The sequence below is a fragment of the Nematostella vectensis genome, chromosome 13 (assembly GCF_932526225.1).
Source record: "Nematostella vectensis chromosome 13, jaNemVect1.1, whole genome shotgun sequence".
Taxonomy (NCBI): domain Eukaryota; kingdom Metazoa; phylum Cnidaria; class Anthozoa; order Actiniaria; family Edwardsiidae; genus Nematostella; species Nematostella vectensis.
The window spans coordinates 4,853,395-4,860,083 of NC_064046.1; positions in this window are offsets into that span (position 1 = coordinate 4,853,395).

Sequence of the window (6,689 nt, forward strand, 5' to 3'; positions counted from 1 at the left end):
CACTCTCCTAATATGCTCATAGCTGTATTTTTTATGAAAAATACAAGCAACCATCAACTTGTGCTCGCTTCAGCACAACGACGAGGGGTTAAAAGTGGGGACCGCAAAGCACTGTTGGAAAGCTTGGATACTGCTGACTAGGTGCAGCTGTGTTTGACTTTGACGGCCTGTATAAAACTCAGAATAGGGGGGGAGGTATCTGTTTTCAGTCTGTTTTTTTTTGTAAATTCAGCTCAAAAAAAGCCAGGAGTCAATGGGTTAAGCAGAGGGGGAGTTGACCCATTTCCGGCAATTGTTTTTTGCGCAGCGGTAATTAGTATCGCACATGCGCGAAATGTATATATTTGGGACGGGTTTGGGGATTTTGGGGTTTGATGGAATGTTGTTGTTGGAATGCAGCTAAGCACCTCTAGAATGCGGGACATTTCCGGTTATGACTCATTTCTATTTATTACGAACAATTTTCGAGTGATAAAACACCCTGGAAATCTGGAGGGTTCCCGTTCTCTCCTGCGATAGAAGTAGACTCAGATGACTTGAAGGCCTCAAATTCTGGCTTTTCACTTGAAACTTCCAGTTGTGTCGAATTGTTAATTACAATGTTATTGTATCTTGTATTATACTCAAATCTGTTCATTTTTATTGGGCTTTTGTTCGTGGCAGCATCCCTTAATGCTTTTCCCTTTGAAGGGGAAAAACATATTGCCTTTACTGTTACCATTAATCCGTGAAACACTAACTTATAGTTGGTGTGTACTAACTCTACAGAGCAAGAAAAAAAAGCAAACAAGAGATCATTTGGAATTTCATTTTGTGTCAACACCAACTGTACCACTAACTATTTCACAGATTGATGGGAACACCTCTATTATATCTCCAAATTTAGCTCCGAGCATTCACTATCAACAGATATTCCTACTATTAGCCTTCTTATCCTGGTTCGCCTGTGCTCCAGGCCCTCAGCGCGGGTTGTTCTGCCTAAATCCCACCCCCTGCCCCCCTAGCCGTTTTCCGCTCGACCAAAGTTCCGAAGTACGACCCAGTCTACGGAACAGATGCTCATTTGCATAAGGGGAAACAATTCCCACGGACGTAGATTGTGGTCGAGTCCGCGGCCTTGCAGCGGTCATACCCAACCTCTCAATATCGGAAACTTCCGAATAAACATCTTCGGAATCGAGAATCATGAAAGAATGTCGGACATATGACCATACGAGTAAGAGAGACAATTCCTGCCTTTGTTGTATGCTGAATGAAATTTTCCAACCATTTTCATTTAAATTTTCTGATAATGTATCTTATATAACTTTAAACCATGACAGCTGGCGGGTGCTTTTTTTTCCTTTGTTCTATTTTACTAAAGTTTTTAGCGTAAGTTTAATTGAGTATTTATTTTACTTACTTTAATGTGTACCTCTTAGCATATGAAGTTTTATTCACAATGCAACATGTCTTTGATACCTGCTTTTCTATATCAATTAATTTTGAAGGTTTACATGGATATACATGGATATATATACTCGTCATCATAAGTAACTCACATAAGAGTCTACAGAAATTACATCATAATTTGTTTTTTTTTTCAGATAGGTATTATATGATACCTATGGCTGCGCAACCCCTCCACTCCCCCCTCAGCTAACTCCGAATACGCGCCTGCTAAACGTTTTACGTTCTTGTTATGATTACCAGAGATAAAAGGCAAAACAACGAACCCGCGCGTTCCTAAGTCGAGATTAAGAAACTAATTGGCTGACTTACTCGTCTTACTTGCTCATTTAATTTTTTAATCTGCCTGACGACATATAAATTAATAAACACTAACTAAATTGAGTAAACTAAGACTAAGACTATATATAACTAAGACTATATATTTATATGGTCGGTCACCACACACAAAAGTCGGATCGCCATCTTAGATTTCTCCGACAATCTCGCACTTTCCGGAGATGGTGGTCGGAAAATTCCGACTGTGAGGTTGGGTATGACCGCTGGGAGTCCGCGGACTCGACCACAATCTACGTCCGTGGAAAATTGCTCCCTTTGCATAAGCCACTGTCCGGCGTCCTCGATTCCATGCGGCGCCATTTTCTGCCATTTGTCATGACAACAGCCCACGCTTTGACGAAGGCGATGTTTTGCGAAGTTTTATTACATCAGGGGCTCATAAGTAGGGGCAATCAACTTCCCCATGTTCTGGTACTATATAGGTGTCACGGCGTTTCCTAGGATCAGATTATTTAAGACGCGCGGATTAGCAAATCAGATGCGACCTTAGTGCTTACGTTTTGGCTGAGCTCAATTGCACGCGCATTCTCAGACAAAAAGCTATGTTTTCTCTTCGGTACTTTGACTTTTGTTGCTCTCTTCTTCGATTATGAATCCAGTTTTACCTACGAATTTAAATTCTGGCTTGCAATTCTTTTGTTGAACAAACAAAACCGACGGATGATGGATAAAGAAATATTCTTTCCAACTGAAATTTGCGTGTGCAGCCTCACGTCACTAGCGCGCGCGACCAACGTCAGCGTAGCTGATTGGCCTTTCGTGCGCGCGCGTCTAAAAATAGCCTGATCCTAGTAAACGCCGTGACACTTATAAAATGCAGATGATTGCCCCTGATTACATTTATAACATTAGATAGTATGCTCGCCTGTTATACTTTTTAAACAAAAAAATATCATGGCAATAAAGTATAAGGGTCAACTTATCTCATGTTAGCAAATCAACTTCCTAAGAAGTCTTAAAAGAATCAGATTTTGAAGAGAATGAATCACATGAGAAAAGTTCTAACACACTAAATTTCACATTTTTGGTACATCCAGTCATAAGCAAAGTTAAAAGCCGAGACTCACAGCATAGCTAAAACTGTTATTTTACTTAATCTGAGTGAACTCTGAGCACATATTTCCTACCTGGTTTTAAAATTATTAAACGATTACGAGCTTGCATGGTTTTACCGTCTCCAAGCCACAAAGCACGCATGTAATTGTATTCTAAATATCTCGAAAAGGCGTGGAAATCGCTGGAAAGTTTGTATTGGACGTTTTATAAGAATTCCTTCAGGAATATGTCTGGGAGGTCTGATTTTCGTAGCACCCTTTATTAAGAGCAAAAAGTCCTTCAATAGCATAGACATGCAACAGCAGCCAATAATTATGTTTGCTTCTAAAAACATTTTTGGTACACCTTGTCATAGACTCTTTTTATGAAAATCATGTACAATATATGAATTTCCAACTAATAAACTATCGGTGTGTGAAAGATGGGCTCCAGATCCTAACGCGTTAAAAAATAGGAGGATAAATTCCAAAGTGTGTCATTCACTCAGTCTCGTAGAAGCGTGCGTAAATAGCAAAAGAATGAAATGAACAGGTGACCGTGCATTCCAGCATGGCAACTGCGTAAAAATAAACTTCCCTTTTTTTCCCCAAAATTTTGTTAATTTGGACTAAATTAAATTTTTTTTATTATGCGTAAACATATTTCTTTAGGATGAGGCACAATTTAGAAAATGAAACCGAATAAAGCGCTCAAAATAAAATTTTATTCACGTCTAGAGATTTTATGCTATTAAGTCGAGCATGATTTTTTATTGTAAATTTACTCTTTGCATTATCATGGGGGCAAGACACCGAGAGAGAAGGTAGAAAATCAGCGAAATATACCTCTCAAGCCTCTTTGAAGCTAGAAACATAACTTTTGGTACTCCGCCCGAAGAAGGATAATGCCATTTATATGATAGTGTAGGCTATTTCATTTATGAAAGTTGTTTTACCAGCTTTTAAGCAAAGCGATTCAATCAAATCAAAATGTAAACATATGACCAATGATTGATATTAAAAAAAAAATACTTGCAAAATAGGTTCTCTATGACAAGAGTGATCAAACTGTCATGTGACCCATAGTTCCTAATTTGTCAGGTTAAAGCGGTTAAAATCGAGAGAGTCCTCTTGTTTAAAAACTAATTTAAACCACGCAGTGCATGTTGCAGTGCTCCAAAAAGGTTAGTAAAAAAAAAAAAAGTTAGAAGACCCATTTTTAGCTATGGTTGCAAATCAGACAGCCTTTGTTACATCAACCGTATGCTAGCTCAAAGGTTAACCCCCGTGAGCCAACTAAGAGGTCATCAGTGACAATTAATTTTATAATTTTAAATAGAAGCTGTAGTGACCATAGTAAGGCTTTACTCAACATAAAACAGTGCTTACAATAAAGCGAGCTAAAACAAAATGGCCGCTAGTCTAACTAACAAATTGCTGACCAAGCGCAGGCTCAGGCCACAGGAAGCCCAACAACAACAAATGTCATATCAGAAGCCTTAAACAACCAGAAAGGCGTAATGTGCCATTGAAATTGTTGTGTGTTGTTGTGAAGAATAATGCGATAAATTTTAGTGAAGAAAAGAACCAAATACTTCCGATCTTCAAGATTTCTAACAAATGATCATGTTAATGTGAATGATTTACAAAGTTTGACTATCAGCTTAGAAACTTGGAGTTAAACAGCCTTCTAGCTTAAACCCTCAAATGCACTGTTTGCATTGCATTTCTCCTCAGAAGCTCTCTACCACCATATCTATATTTTTAGTGCGTTTCCTGAAAAGAAATTAAAAGAATTCGTCTAGAAAAATTACTTATGCTTAATTTGAAAGATGTGCTCAAGTACAGGCTTGGGTTTATTATCATTGACCTAGGTAGAAAGCTTGATAAGTTATCTCATCCCTGTGAAACGATGACTTAAAATGGCGGCGCATGGAATCGAGGACGCCGGACAGTGGCTTATGCAAATGAGCATCTGTTCCGTAGACTTACCGATCTTCGGAAAATCCAATATGGCGGTTCAGTGGAGTAAACCCGAGTAAACAAGGTGGAAATACTTACAAACTTCGCTTCACAGGGGTTTAAGATGTAGATGACTATCGGAAAACCAAAGAAGTATTGATTGTATTTAATCTGCAAAGATTTCTCAGAAGAAGAACACTCTACAATCTATCACACTTTATTTCACGGGTTAATGAAAACCACTCTATTGTAGCAGATCTCCCATAATAGCATTTATTTTTATGAAAAAAGAAATACAATAAACTGCAATTACTAAGCACACTCGTTTATTGATAATATCCATGGGAGCATTGCTCTCAGTTGTTGTAGGACATTCTTCACAATTTGCAGAAGATCTACATTAAATAGTAGAATTAAATTGTAGATCTACATATACTTATCCCGAGGGGGGGAGGGGGGGCGTGAGGATACACCCTTTGGGTGTTGTCTCTACTATATAAGTTGACAAAGTGTCAAATCAGACTTCTTGGATTAATTTGTCATCAAAATTCTTGCTCATATCTGATTCGCTGTCTTCCTCGCCCTCTTTCTTTTATTTTTTTCTCGTGCTGCACTTTTCTTGCCAGGAGAAGATCGAAAAGCCTTTTTGCTTCTTTAAGGTCATCTATAGCATCAACCATTATAAGGTTGCAACCTGGAGTTAGTTGCATCTTTGAGAAATTAAGTGCCTTCACTTTTTCTGAATTAATGTTTTCATCCAATTTCTTCCCCTCCACTTTCTGTCCAGCTTGCAGCTAATCTCTTGCTCGCATCATTGCTGTTTCTTTCGTTGCTCCTTTTTTCTTCGGTTTACGGGAGGGGGGGACCGAAAATATGGTGGAAGCGTAAGGGGGGGCATGAAAAATTTTGTTACTCCTGAAGAGGGGGTCAACAAATTTAATCCCGTACTTTTATCAAAATCCTCTCTCCTCCTCCCCCTCGGGATAAGCCTCCCCATGTATACTAGGCACAAGGTAAGGGTTCTGGATAAATACTCTGCATGAAAAGTTGTCCTTGATGTTTTGAAAGGTCAACACCAGTGATTGTCTTCAAGTGCCTCGTAAAAAAAACATTAGAAAAATAAAATATTCAAAGGCTCTGTGAGTCAACTCGTTAATGCACATTTATTTTTCTAGTAATTTTCTTGTTTGCATAAAAGATATACAGGATCACATTCAACATTTGCGGATTGCACTCAAGGGTTATTTTTGTTGTCAACAGATTGTTGAAAAGACGTCTGTAGTCTAGTGTTGTGTCTGGATGGAGGTGTCTGCATGTCGGTAGTCAGTTTCCATAATATATAGGTAGTCGGGACGAATTATCTTTGTAGGTAGTAAATCTAAGTTAGTGTTCGCATTTGTACAAGATTTTATGTATAAACTAGATTAATCATTTTTTTAGAATTGATTAGTTATAAATAATTTGATAATACATTAATTATGGATTAATAATTGACAAAAAATTTAAGGCAACAGGAAATACACGGTGCAGATTCTGAAATGGCTGAATTTAAGTAGATTGACCGTTGGAAGTAAAGCGTAAAAATACGGGAAATAATCAAATGTCGGTAGCTGGCAAATATTTTTTTTGTTGCTAGTCACTCGTTCTTTTCATGTTTTTTAGGTAGTTGGTTACTTTTTAAGCTGTTTGTCGCTAGTCGGTTAACCCCATCCAGACCCTGGTTTATGTTTAATTTTGCGTGTTTTTTGACCGTATTAAAGTGCCTTTTTCAAGATTCACGATTTGAACTTTTATCCGAACTCCGGTTCTGGGAGACTGACTGAAGTAGAATCTATACCTTGAATCACGGTTGGGTGGGGGAATTAGAATATATCGATATTTTTTTTTCAGTAGGGAATGCCTATT